General features: G+C 36.8%; 1 pseudogene; it reads right to left on the reverse strand.

Annotated features, from left to right (window-relative positions):
• Positions 1 to 10,248: 10,248 nt before the first annotated feature.
• Positions 10,249 to 14,527, reverse strand: LOC111371179 (annotated as a pseudogene).
• Between the last annotated feature and the right edge of the window lie 841 nt (positions 14,528 to 15,368).

The raw sequence follows: 15,368 nt of genomic DNA on the forward strand, positions 1-15,368 counted from the left end.
AGATCAATCTTCTATTTAAGACTTCACTCATTGGTACCTCAAAGAACTTGAACTAGCAATCAAAGCTACATTACTCACTTAGGATTTAGGTGACCTGTTTAATAATCAAGTAGAGTCTCATTTCAAACGGTCACAAATAAGTCATCTACGTGGTCCCATTCAATGTGCATCGAAACAAATTATTGTTTCTATTTCAATATCTAGACAAATCTTAATAAAAACAATACAATCTTATTAACATAAAGTGTCCAACTTTATGAACCGATTGTGAATGACATAATTTTGATCACATCACAAATTGTGTCTTACTATACCTAATACATCGAGTATACAATTTGTGACATCCTATATGATCATGGAACCTTAGACAATCACTTCAAATTATAACACACAAATAAACGAACATCAATTCATAATGTGATTTTACAGAACACTACTCGAAGAATGAGCATCAAACTAACAATCTCTCACTTGCCCTTCTTAGAGCATGTGTGACATATCAAGAATACCCATCTCCTTAAGATGTCCAACAAAAGCCTTAGCAGTAAAGTCTTAGTGAATGGATCCGTAAGATTATCTGCTGATGCAATCTTACTAATCGTCACGTCTCCTCGATAAACAATTTCTCTAACAAGGTGATATTTTTTCTCGATGTGCTTGCCACGCTGATGACTCCTGGGTTCTTTAGCATTGACAACCGCTCCACTATTATCGCAATAAAGCCTTATGGGCCCCATTGCCAAAGGTACCATGTCAAGGTCCAAAAGAAATTTCTTGAACCATACAGCTTCTTTAGCAGCTCACAAGCCGCTACATATTCTGCCTCCATGGTAGAATCAGTAATACAAAATTGCTTGATACTCCTCCATACCACAGCTCCACCTCTCAGTGTAAATACTAATCCCAATGTAGACTTCCTATAGTCACGATCTGATTGAAAATCGAAATTAGTATATCCAATAGGATTTAGATCATGTCCTGAATAGACAGCATATAATCTCTTGTTCTCCGAAGATACTTGAGTATATGCTTCACCGTTACCCAATGTTTGGTCCTGGATTAGACTAATAACGACTAACAATACCCACAGCATAACAATATTCGGTCTAGTACAAGTATAGCATACATGAGACTTTCCACAGCCGAAACATAAGGAACCTTTTCTCATGTAATCTATCTTCGTTGCATTCTTGGGACAATGCTCTTTAGATAGATAAATTCCACATCTAAAAGGAAGTTGTCCTTTTTTGGAATTCCGCATTGCAAATCTGGATAATATTTTGTCAATATATGACGCTTGGAATGATGCAATCCTTCTGTTTTTCCTATCTCGTAAGATACGGATTCCCAAAACATAACTTGCTTCTCTCAAGTCCTTCATATCAAACTGATGTCACAATCATTTCTTTATAGATGACAATATCTTTACATCATTGCCAATAAATAGAATGTCATCTACATAAAGAATCAGAAAAACTACTTTCTTCCCCTGTATTTGCTTATATACACAAGGTTCGTCCAAATTTTGCTCAAAACCATAGGTTTTGATGGTTTGATCAAATTTTACATTCCAAGATCTGGACGCTTGCTTGAGTCCATAAATGGACCTCTATAACTTGCAAACTTTCCTTTCATGGCCTTCTTTCACAACTCCTTTAGGTTGCATCATGTAAATGGTCTCCTCAAGACGTCCATTTAAAAATGTTGTCTTGACATTCATTTGCCAAACCTCATAATCATAATGAGCAACAATGAGTAAAAGGACTCAAATAGATTTAAGCATGGCAACCGGTGAGAAGGTTTCTTCATAGTCGATGCCTTTTCTTTGGGTAAAACCCCTGGCCACTAACTTTACTTTGAAGGTTTCAACCTTCCCATCTATACCTATTTTCCTTTTATAGACTCCCTTGCATCCTATAGGCTTTACCCCATTATGTGCATCTACAAGATCTCAAACATTGTTGGAATACATAGATTCCATTTCTGAGTTCATGGTTAATTTCCATGATTTAAAGTCTACATTCTCCATTGCTTTCTTAAACGAAGTGGGATCTTCTTCTTGCTCAGTAGAGATCGCCTGATAGGATTCTCCATAGAGCAAGTACCTAAAAGGTGGTCTCACAACCCTCCCACTACGAATAATGGTTGAAGGTGCCTGATTGTCCAGTCTGACCAAAGGTCATTCTTCTCTTTCCACTGCTTGATCCTGTCCTTGGTTAGGAACAACATCCCCATTATCCCCATTTGAAGGGACATGTGGAGATACAACAATGGGTACCTCGTTCTCTACTACCTCTGGTTCTATTTGCCTATGAGGCCCTGTGGGCATCACTTGCTCACTTGCTTCATCTGCAACCATTGGTTCAGTAGGAGGTTCCAAGTCATCACTATTAGATTCTATGCGGAAATCTGGAACTGAGTTGTTTGAACAATGTTCTAACATCTCTTCTAATAGAATCTTAGCAGTAGACTTGTGTTCTTTGACATCCTATATGATCATGGAACCTTAGACAATCACTTCAAATTATAACACACAAATAAACGAACATCAATTCATAATGTGATTTTACAGAACACTACTCGAAGAATGAGCATCAAACTAACAATCTCTCACTTGCCCTTCTTAGAGCATGTGTGACATATCAAGAATACCCATCTCCTTAAGATGTCCAACAAAAGCCTTAGCAGTAAAGTCTTAGTGAATGGATCCGTAAGATTATCTGCTGATGCAATCTTACTAATCGTCACGTCTCCTCGATAAACAATTTCTCTAACAAGGTGATATTTTTTCTCGATGTGCTTGCCACGCTGATGACTCCTGGGTTCTTTAGCATTGACAACCGCTCCACTATTATCGCAATAAAGCCTTATGGGCCCCATTGCCAAAGGTACCATGTCAAGGTCCAAAAGAAATTTCTTGAACCATACAGCTTCTTTAGCAGCTCACAAGCCGCTACATATTCTGCCTCCATGGTAGAATCAGTAATACAAAATTGCTTGATACTCCTCCATACCACAGCTCCACCTCTCAGTGTAAATACTAATCCCAATGTAGACTTCCTATAGTCACGATCTGATTGAAAATCGAAATTAGTATATCCAATAGGATTTAGATCATGTCCTGAATAGACAGCATATAATCTCTTGTTCTCCGAAGATACTTGAGTATATGCTTCACCGTTACCCAATGTTTGGTCCTGGATTAGACTAATAACGACTAACAATACCCACAGCATAACAATATTCGGTCTAGTACAAGTATAGCATACATGAGACTTTCCACAGCCGAAACATAAGGAACCTTTTCTCATGTAATCTATCTTCGTTGCATTCTTGGGACAATGCTCTTTAGATAGATAAATTCCACATCTAAAAGGAAGTTGTCCTTTTTTGGAATTCCGCATTGCAAATCTAGATAATATTTTGTCAATATATGACGCTTGGAATGATGCAATCCTTCTCTTTTTCCTATCTCGTAAGATACGGATTCCCAAAACATAACTTGCTTCTCTCAAGTCCTTCATATCAAACTGATGTCACAATCATTTCTTTAGAGATGACAATATCTTTACATCATTGCCAATAAATAGAATGTCATCTACATAAAGAATCAGAAAAACTACTTTCTTCCCCTGTATTTGCTTATATACACAAGGTTCGTCCAAATTTTGCTCAAAACCATAGGTTTTGATGGTTTGATCAAATTTTACATTCCAAGATCTGGACGCTTGCTTGAGTCCATAAATGGACCTCTATAACTTGCAAACTTTCCTTTCATGGCCTTCTTTCACAACTCCTTTAGGTTGCATCATGTAAATGGTCTCCTCAAGACGTCCATTTAAAAATGTTGTCTTGACATTCATTTTCCAAACCTCATAATCATAATGAGCAACAATGAGTAAAAGGGCTCAAATAGATTTAAGCATGGCAACCGGTGAGAAGGTTTCTTCATAGTCGATGCCTTTTCTTTGGGTAAAACCCCTGGCCACTAACTTTACTTTGAAGGTTTCAACCTTCCCATCTATACCTATTTTCCTTTTATAGACTCCCTTGCATCCTATAGGCTTTACCCCATTATGTGCATCTACAAGATCTCAAACATTGTTGGAATACATAGATTCCATTTCTGAGTTCATGGTTAATTTCCATGATTTAAAGTCTACATTCTCCATTGCTTTCTTAAACGAAGTAGGATCTTCTTCTTGCTCAGTAGAGATCGCCTGATAGGATTCTCCATAGAGCAAGTACCTAAAAGGTGGTCTCACAACCCTCCCACTACGAATAATGGTTGAAGGTGCCTGATTGTCCAGTCTGACCAAAGGTCATTCTTCTCTTTCCACTGCTTGATCCTGTCCTTGGTTAGGAACAACATCCCCATTATCCCCATTTGAAGGGACATGTGGAGATACAACAATGGGTACCTCGTTCTCTACTACCTCTGGTTCTATTTGCCTATGAGGCCCTGTGGGCATCACTTGCTCACTTGCTTCATCTGCAACCATTGGTTCAGTAGGAGGTTCCAAGTCATCACTATTAGATTCTATGCGGAAATCTGGAACTGAGTTGTTTGAACCATGTTCTAACATCCCTTCCAATAAAATCTTAGTAGTAGACTTGTGTTCTTCTATATAATTATCCTCTAAAAAGGTTGCTTTTGTGCTAACAAATATCTTTTTATCAAGAGGATTATAGAAGTAGTAACCTCTCGTTCCTTTTGGATATCCTACAAAGAAACAAACATCTAATCTTAATTCCATCTTATCCGTCTTTCCCTTTAGCACATGTGCTGGACATCTCCATATCCGAATGTGGTATAAATTGGGCTTGCGCCCATTCCACAATTCAAGAGGTGTCTTGGGAACTGACTTAGATGGTACCAAATTCAAGATATAAATGGCTGTTTGTAGTGCATATCCCCAAAAGGATATAGGCAATGAGGAATAATTCATCATTGATCTTACCATATCTAAAAGAGTTCGATTTCTTCTTTTCGAGACACCATTCTGTTGGGGAGTTCTTGGTGCACTCAATTGGGATAATATCCCATTATCTGATAAATAGACCTTAAACTCTTGGGATAGATACTTGCCACCTCAATCAGATCGAAGGGCCTTGATATTCTTACCTAATTGTTTCTCAACTTCCGTCCGAAATTCCTTGAAATTCTCCAAAGCTTCGGATTTGTGAGACATAAGGTATATGTATCCAAATCTAGAGTAATTATCTGTGAAGGTGATGAAGTACTCGTATCCTCCTCTAGCCCGAGTACTAATAGGTTCACAAACATTGGAATGTACTAATTCCAAAACCTCTTTAGCTCTTAGTCCCTTAGCCTTAAAAGGCCTCTTGGTCATCTTTCCTTCTATACAGGATTCACAAGTTGGTATAGATTCCACCTCTAACTCATTTAAAGGACCATCCTTTACCAATATTCGAATCCTATTTAGATTGATATGACCCAATCTAAGATGTCATAAGAGAGTTTCATTAGTACTAGATGACCTCTTTCTTTTCTTAGCAGTTGTAGTTTTATGTATAGAGCCAATCAAAGGACTTAAGACATAAAGACTATTAACCATATGACCCAACCATCTAACAGAATTATTCAACTTAATAATCACCATAGAACAGGTAAAAAGTACCAAATAACCAACATGATATAAAAGTGCAACGGAAACCAAGTTCCGTGTAAGTTCGGAAACATAATAACAGTCATCTAACATCAAATGCCTACGATTCTCAAAACATAAAGTAAAAGTGCCAACAGCTTTGGCAGATACCACTTCTCATGTGCCAACCCTAAAAGTGTACTCCCCTTCACTAAGATACTTGGTTTCCTGGAACCCCTGCAAAGAATTACAAACATGATTAGTGGCTCCAGAATCTACAATCCAGATATTAGTATAACCAACCACTAAGCATGACTCAATGAATAGGGCATTATTGCCTTTACCTTGCTTCTCCTTAGCTAGGTAATTTGAGCAATTCCTCTTCCAGTGACCCTTTTGTCCACAAATAAAATACTTTTCCTTTAGTTTCCCATCTGCAGTAGTTTTCTTCCCCTTTGACTTGCTATCTGACTTTTTGTTTAGCCTCTTCCTCTTCTTTCCTTTGCCACCAGAAGGCTTAGGATGAGAGAGTCCGACTGTAATAGTCAAAACACTTCCACTTCTAGCCTTTAGAACATATTCAACATTTTGGAGCTCTTTCATTAATTCCATCAGAGACATGTCCATATTGTGTAGATTATAATCAACTATAAATTGTGAGAACATCTCAGGAAGAGTCTTAAAGACCATGTTAATCTGCGTTTCGAAATCATTGTCAGCTCCTAAAACCTTCGCAGCATTGAAGTGACCATCATGGCTAACATATTGTTCCTTACAGATGCAGCCGATTTCATGCGTGTGTTCATGATTGCCCTAATGGAGGCTTGCCTAGCTTGTCGGCTTTGATGCTTTCCATTATGTCAAAAGTAATTTCCATATTCTAATGTTTCTGTTGTAATACATTTGACATGGATGCCAAAATGTAACAACGGGTCATCACATCAAAATGATATCAATACATTTGACATGGATGCCAAAATGTAACAACGGGTCATCACATCAAAATGATATCACTTTTCATATGCAGCCTTTTGAGATTTCGTGGAGTCATCTTTAGGGGTTTAGGGACAAATTTCATCCAGCACAAATTTATATTTTTCAACGGTAAGAACAATATTAAGATTCCTTTTTCAGTCATCATAGTTTTCTCCGACAAGTTGATTTTTGTTAAGTATTACTGATAATGGATTAAGCGACATTTTTCTGTAAAATTAACGATTTGTGTATTAATAAAATGAACAATAATCTTTGTATGATGCATGTATATGAATATGCAAATATAGACCCAAAACTATATTTGTAATCAAAAACCTTAAACCCTTACAATTTTTAACACACCCTCTATAAGAGGTCAATGTAGTTGTTGGCAAGCTTGGAACCCTCCCACCCATTTTATTGAGCTTGGCAAGGTTGGAACCCTCCCACCCATTTTATTGAGCTAGGCATCTCATACCACAAGAAAATGAGGATTGATTATTATTTGGCCTATGAATAATTTTGTTGAAATATTCTATAGGAAGTCCCCCAAAAATATTCATATATAAGTGTAATAATCTCCGTCAATAATTTTAAAAAAATATTCGAAATATATAAGATATCGTCTATAGGATGATCATCCCATTATTTCATTTTTAAAGAAATTCTATTATTATATTCAATTTCAGTTAATCTAAAATAACGTAATTTTCTTATAGGGAGACCTAAATAATTAGATACTAAACATACGTATTTTAATAACAAATTGAATGACGAAGGAGACCGTAAGTTTATACATGCCTATAAACCCTCTCCCACTTATTATTTTGTACCGTTGGATTTTCACTTAATTAGTTCGCCAAATGCAAACAATTATAATGGCACTAATTATATAAAATATTTTTCAACCACATCTAATTAATTTAGAGTGATAAAAAAATATTTAAATGTAAATACATATGATATTAGTGCACCGGGTGATGTTTCATTTAATCTACATGACATGCGATAATAATTAAACATTCATCCATCCATAAAGCGGTAAAAACGATAATTAAATGAATAACTAAGAATTTAAATTACAATATGGATAAAAAGAATTACATTGGGCCACATACCGGCCCAATTCTTCAATCTTCTTTGTAGTCGGTCCTCATGTAACATGAAAATATGTTCAATTTAATTTTTAGGCCCAAATCTTAAACCACCAAGGCCATTATCCAATAATATTGGCCCAAGTATCAAAGAGAGGCCCAAAAAATCCAAATTACCTCAATTTTCAAACCCTAGCAAGAAAACGCACACAACACCAAAGCACACACAACTTCGGCGACTGCGCAATCTCCGGCGACCCCAAAAAGGAACCGCCGACACCGCCGCCAGCAAGGCGGCCCCAGCAGCCACTGTTGCACAAAAGCAGCAGCTCCAGCTGCTACTTTCCTGCAGCTTGCTGCTGCTATTGTAGCAGCGACCAGTTTATGGTCGCGGCGGCTGCCATTGCTCTGGTCATGGCGACCATCGCCGCCGCCACCACACAGTTAGGTGTTTCTTGAGTTTCTTGCATTTTTGTCCTTCCTTCCTCTTCATTGAAAATACAGCAACAAAGATTACATTTCTTCCTCAAAATACAAGTATGAAAATGAAGAAAAAATACAAAAACTTTAGTGCCTTATGGCTTACAATATTTCTAAAGAATAACTATAATAAATGAATTACAATAGGAAGTAAAAAGAAATTCTAGGGCCAAGATTGATTATGAATGTATCAACAATAACTTTAAACATATTTAAAGCATAAACATGTCAAAATCAAATAACAACACCACCTAACTAAAATGCATATTACACTATGTCCTACTCAAGGCTTACAATAACCTTGACTCTGATACCATTTGTTGGTTAATGAATTTTTAATCATCACAATAGGAAATTAATTTTCCTTTGAAGATTAAAACCATGTAAATAAGGATTTTAATGACCTTGAGATCATTGGATTATAAAATCCTCACATATAGAAAGGGGAGATGATAACCTTTTGAAGGAGCTTTTAATGGCCTAGCCAATTGCTTCTTCCCAGATCTTCTCCCTTATTCTCCACTAGGTGTATTTTCTTTTCAAGAAAGTGAAAAGTAGCAAACCGTAATTCTTATATAAAATATGCCAATAAAGTGCATAATTATAATGCCCTATTAGGATTTGAAAATTGCACAAATTTCCTTGAACTTTATTGTAGTAGACCAATTAAGTCACACATCTTTTATTGGAGTCAAGAGAGGGACCTAACCAGACTCACATGACCCAAGCTCCAATAGATATTTTCAATTTGGGCAACTCTTGACCAATTGAGATACATTTATTAATCCCAGCTTATTCTACCGAAAAATCGAGATTGCACTTTCGAGTCGAGTGATAGTTATAGAAGTAAATTAGTCCTTGAACTTTATTGTAGTAGACCAATTAAGTCACACATCTTTTATTGGAGTCAAGAGAGGGACCTAACCAGACTCACATGACTCAAGCTCCAATAGATATTTTCAATTTGGTCAACTCTTGACCAATTGAGATACATTTATTAATCCCAGCTTATTCTACCGAAAAATCGAGATTGCACTTTCGAGTCGAGTGATAGTTATAGAAGTAAATTATGATCCAATAACAATATCCTCTGATTATCATTCCACAAGTCAACCCCCATTTGACCGCCAATATGTTGAAACTGACAAAATGACCGTTTTGCCCTTCAACAAGTATTACCCCCTAAGTCCCATTTTCATACGGCAAATTCATTGTGATCAAATCACAATGTAAAGTCTAACGATCTCATCATCAACCTACTGAGCTCAGATTCAATTTGCCTAGGAAATACCTTAGAGTGACGATAGTCTCATCTCAATGATTAATGGATTCCACTATTGTAAGTATATGATCTCTAATTGTTTCAGCCCAATTCCCAAAGTACCGAGATCAATCTTCTATTTAAAACTTCACTCATTGGTACCTCAAAGAACTTGAACTAGCAATCAAAGGTACATTACTCACTTAGGATTTAAGTGACCTGTTTGATAATCAAGGAGAGTCTCATTTCAAACGGTCACAAATGAGTCATCTACACGGTCCCGTTCAATGTGATCGAAACACATTATTATTCCTATCTCAAGATCTAGACAAATCTTAATAAGAACAATACAATCTTATCAGCATAAAGCGTCCAACTGTATGAATCGATTGTGAACGACATAATTTTGATCACATCACAAATTGTGTCTTACTATACTCGATTCATCGAGTATACAATTTGTGACATCCTATATGATCATGGAACCTCAGATAATCACTTCAAATTATAACACGCAAATAAATGAACGTCAATTCATAATGTGATTTTATAGAACACAACTCGAAGAATGGGCATCAAGCTAACAACTATATTGTCGTTGCAAACATGACATGCATACAGTTCTGATTTTAGCGGTGGCCGCAGTTGGTGGTTTCTAGAAACCTATAGATCTGATTTTTCGATTTTTGAGGAGAAAATGGAGTAAATCACAGGTAGGATGGTGTGGAAAATGGTGGGCTGGATGTCGTAGATATACATGATTTTTTTTAAATGTTATTGGTCCCTGATTTTTGAAATTGAATCTTAAAATGTAGTGTTTGAAGTAATTTTTCCATGAATTAATGTAAAGCTTCTTGTAAAAGTTGAAAGCAATAACGATCCATAAAATTGATGATTGAATTGGTGTAAACTATAATAAAACTAATTGTGAAAGTTGAAACCATGCCAAGAATCAAACATGAAAGAAAAGAATGGGTGGATTAACCACAACCATTAAAGAAATTGTATCGGAATGTCCAATATCAAAATTGTATCAGCAGCACACATCATGTTCTTAGCATCCCACATTTGTAGGGCGAGTTCAGGAACAGTAAGGCCACAGTATTACTGTGATCCACAAGATGTGAGTGGGGCAAATCTAACCATAAAGAATTATCCAGGAAAGCAAAGGCAGCAAGTGACACCACTCATTGTGGCTGATATTAGGTGATTCAGGTCTCCAACTAAAGAGAATAATAATTAGGTAATAAGTTAGAAATAAGATCATCAGTCCACAGCCAAATAGCATTTAAGAACATTTTATTCCCAGATTTGGGACAAAATGGCATAATAGAAACACATTTCAGGGAAAATAACACCAACAGTATTATATCTTCCGTGTTCTCATACTAAATTCAACATAATATAATATATACCATCTACGGTAGGCCAACAAGTCATGCTTATGTCAAGACTGCTAACAGAACTAGAGGCATGATGCAATTTCAGTCATTAAACATTGTCACAACCAACACAATTTATTTTAATATCAAATGTAAGGTTTTAATAAGATGTGGAGGCCAAATAAAATCAGATTGTTACCCAAATAGGCATATCAAACACCAAAATTCAGTCAACATAACTCGTTAACACCACAAGACATAAAGACACACATATAGTTCCTTAACAAGTACACAGGGCGGTTGAGGACCAAGCAATATTGCAGATGTATCTTTGCACATAAGATGGAAGAGTACCATAGACTTCACATCATGAGACTTGTGTTGCATTACAGCATAAGAACATTAGTCATTTCAAAACAATAGAAAGTGACATTCACATACCAGGACAGTTATTAACTTGGAAAACTCGAGTGCCTATAAAAGATGAATAGCAAAACTGCAAAGGAACCATACGAAATTTTTTCAATAAAACTGAAATAAGAAAACCTCATAGCGTAATTAGGGTTGTTTTTCTGATTTCCAAGAAGCAAAGAAAGACAAGAACAATCTAATATTCCTAGCTTCTAAAACGAAGAAAAACTAAAAATTAGCAGGGAATCAGCAACTTACAACTAAGAGTTGTGAACTTAAGAGTGCGGATGCAAATATCATAGAGCGCCTCATTGTCAAAAATCATACATTTATCAGCATTCTCAACGAGCTGGTGAACTGAGAGTGTTGCATTGTATGGCTCCACCACTATGTCAGATAACTTAGGAGATGGGAACATAGAGAATGTCAGCATCATTCAGTATGGGTACTCTTTCCTTATCTTGGATATCAATAATGTCCCCATTTTTGACCCTGTGCCTCCTCCCAATGAATGACAAACCTAAAAGCCTGTAAACAACAATAAAATCGTCAGGAAACCAGCATAAATTTTGACACTATGAGAAGACTCCTAGATGCAAAAGAAACATCTAATAAACAAATATTATGTGTGTGAGGTGGATCACACCATACACATGTTATAAGTTAATTGGTCTAGAGAGATTGAAGTGGATTGTGCTAGTTTAGGAATATTATGGACCATAGATTAAATCCAATGGTTGGGTTTAATATTGTGGTCAATTCTCCTATGCTAGTCTTGTCACACTCACACTTGACCATAGTACAATATTTGAATTTGAATTCAAATGGATTTGGCTCTATAATTACAAAAAAATTCATTTGGTTCATTTGGACCTGACATAACAATAAAGAGAAAGTCTATAGAAGTAACCAAGTAAGAGCATTTCTTATCTCCGACGAAATTCTTGGTGGCTTCCAGCGGATCTTCTCTCTGTATATCCATTGTCATTCCTGTTGACGACGGTGTATGACTCGGTGTGGCACAAATCTGAGCTCAACATCAAAGGATACTCTATTGGTGGAGTTGAAGAAGCTTTGGGTAGATTGGTTTGGTTTTCTACACTTTAAGAGCTTATGTTTCCACATTGTAGTTGTAATAATCATTTATATACTGCACTTTAAACTCTACAATGTGAACTAGATTAAGAAAATACAGGACAAATGGAATTAGGAAATTTATATAAAAACCATGTAAGTTAACATACATGCAACCACAACGGTTTTCAGAGAAAATTTTGTGTACAATCCAGAAGCATCACTAGCATATAAAGCTAGCTGAATGTAAGTCAAAGTGTCGATGTCTGGAAAGAACAAAGATTCTTGTTCTTTCTTGTGTGCGACATGATTTTAGGCTTGCACATGGATACTCAAAATAAAACTCGATAAGTTTGCCAAGTTCATTGGTTTTGTGCAATTGATCAACAGTCTTTCCCAATTAAGATTGCTATGAACACAACCTAGCTTTTCAAATAAAAATAACAAAATTCCAAGTCCATATTTGTGTTGGCAACCAATTGTATCACTGACTTCAAACAGTCGATGTCAACTACATAACAAATTTACTAACAATAACAAGGGGAAGCTCGAACATTTGTAAGTGTCATACCTCGAATGCAATGTGGAGTAAATTTTAAGTGAAATACAATCTACATTTTGTACATAGAGTCCCAAAGAATTTCTCTATTAGTGCTCTATCAACTTATAGCAATTCATTATGCAGCCAACTTCAACCACATGGATAAATATGAGATAGACCCTATGAGGAGAAGTCATTAAAAGACACATCATATAACACAGACATGAATATCACGCAACTGAAATCAATTGGTTTTAACATTTCTAAATGAGTTAAAACCACCTAAAATTTAATAGTTACAAGACTAAAAACAGAACTACTTAACCTCGAAAATTAGGCTATCTATACTAATACGTAGTGAAGTTACTAACAAATTGGATAAGACATTAAGGTTTCCATATATCGACATAAAAATGTACTATAATCAGGTTAAATACTTAAATGCTTCAAAAATCTCAAACATTTTGAATATATTTACATAAATATACATGATAGATACAGATCTAAATAAAGATGCCCATATACAAAGACGCAAAAATAAATTTACCTTGGAGATAGTCACAGTTCTCAGCCTCTTTCCTCACCACATCAAGCACTGAATCAATAAGTTCAGCACCCTCAGCGTGATGCCCCTTAGCCTAGTTATTCTAAGCACCAGATTGTCCAAACATGAAGTTATCTGGTTAGAAGATTTATCCAATCGGGCCAAACCGGATGCTATCCATGGTACCCAGTTCGAGATCCATTAGTATAGCATGAGGGAGAAACTGTCTACAAGCCTCATTCTAGTACACATTGACCCTCTCCAACTTCAAATCCAAGTCGTCGATGTATTGTCCCTTGGAATCAATGGTTTGCTCCGCGCAAACCATCTCTAAGAACTTGGCTCCGATCTGGTTGCTGCATTAGCCGTCCTAAATGTGGAGGATTTTGTTGGAGAAAAATCGATCCAAAACAACATAAAACGGAAAACATATTGAAAAGATGAAATGCCCATAAATCAAGCTCTCTATTTTGTTCTAGGTAATGACACTTCTAAGCTCTTAAAACTCTAAATTGACGGTGTATCTTGTGTTTTCAGTGTAAGGGACCAAACCCATCTATTTATATAACCCAAACTCCCATCAAGTTATGGTTTAAGTTACCTTCTAATTGATGGTGAAATTGAATTCCATGATTGCTAAATTGAAACTATTGAAACTGGAGAGTGAATGTGAATGTTGGACCATTAATAATCTATGGAAAAAATGAATGGTCCATGTTGACCCCAATAAATGTTACCAACAGATATTGGACCCACCCGCGCATACGTAAGCGAAAGTCCAACACGTAAAGACACGTGGACGGTCTCAAATGGACAGATCTAGGGCGTGGGAGTAGCTCAACGACGCGGGACGAGAACGTTCGAAATCCGACGGGATGTTCGTTGACCGATTGTATAATAATTACCAATCGATATTTGTAAACATGTATCCAAATTTGTATGAACTCATTTGTGTTGCGAGATAATAAGAGAGAAAGTTGAGTAAAGTATAGTTTCTTGTATTGATAATTGCATTAGCCTTTGTATGGGGTACATGGGGTAGTATTTATAGTGTCACAAGTTAGATCGTGACCTTTGGTTCGAGGTACACATGGCCTCATTCGGTTAATTTACATGTCAAATCGTAGGCATCATCCGTACCTAGCCTACTATACATTTATTAATTGGCAGAGCCGCCTCTACTAGTGACAAGACTTAACATTTACACTCATGATAAACGTCCTATCAATCATTTTATTAAGATCTTTGTGTAGAGGATCTCTTGGGAGAAGTGTCTATGAAAGATGCTGCTTTGTGATTCGGAGGCTGCTACCTCAGCTATAGAGCTTCAACCAACAGGGCCTCGTCCACATTTAAAGGGCCTCGGTATATATATGGGTCGAGGCTTCTATGGACCTCGATTTGTGAGCCTCGGCTATGCAAATCACCTCGAGCTGAGTGCCACGTGGTTCGGTATGAGTTGGCTGTGGGCCCCGGTTGGTTGCCTAAGTGTGCGACACGTAACAATAGACCCCCAAGTCCAAGTATAGTCATTTATATAATGCGAGGACTTTGATGAAGTAAAGCGAGCCAGTTAAGTTGAAAAAAAATTTAGAAATTTTTGTACTCCAAATAATAGTCCCCTAAATCCAAGTATAGATATTTATATCATGGTTGGAGTTAGAGACGTGCTGTTGTCGAGGAGTGATGAGAATGATGAAGCCGAGTTGGTGGAAAAATCGAACCTGCGATGCTTCCTATGGCTGAACGATAAAGAGGAAGCCGAGGTGGTTGGGAAACCGAACCTGCAAGGCTTGATAGCTGAATGATGAAGAGGAAGCTGAGATGGTTGGAAAACATTGGGAAATCGAACCTGCGAGTCTTGATGGCTGAAATCTGAGGAAGCCGAGGTGGTTGGGAAACCAAACCTGTTAGGCTTGATGGCTAAAATATGAGGAAGCCGAGGTGGTTGGGACCGAACCTACGAGGCTTGATAGCTAAAATCTGAGGTACATTAA

Source organism: Olea europaea, chromosome 22, assembly GCF_002742605.1.
Source record: "Olea europaea var. sylvestris chromosome 22, O_europaea_v1, whole genome shotgun sequence".
Lineage (NCBI taxonomy): Eukaryota > Viridiplantae > Streptophyta > Magnoliopsida > Lamiales > Oleaceae > Olea > Olea europaea.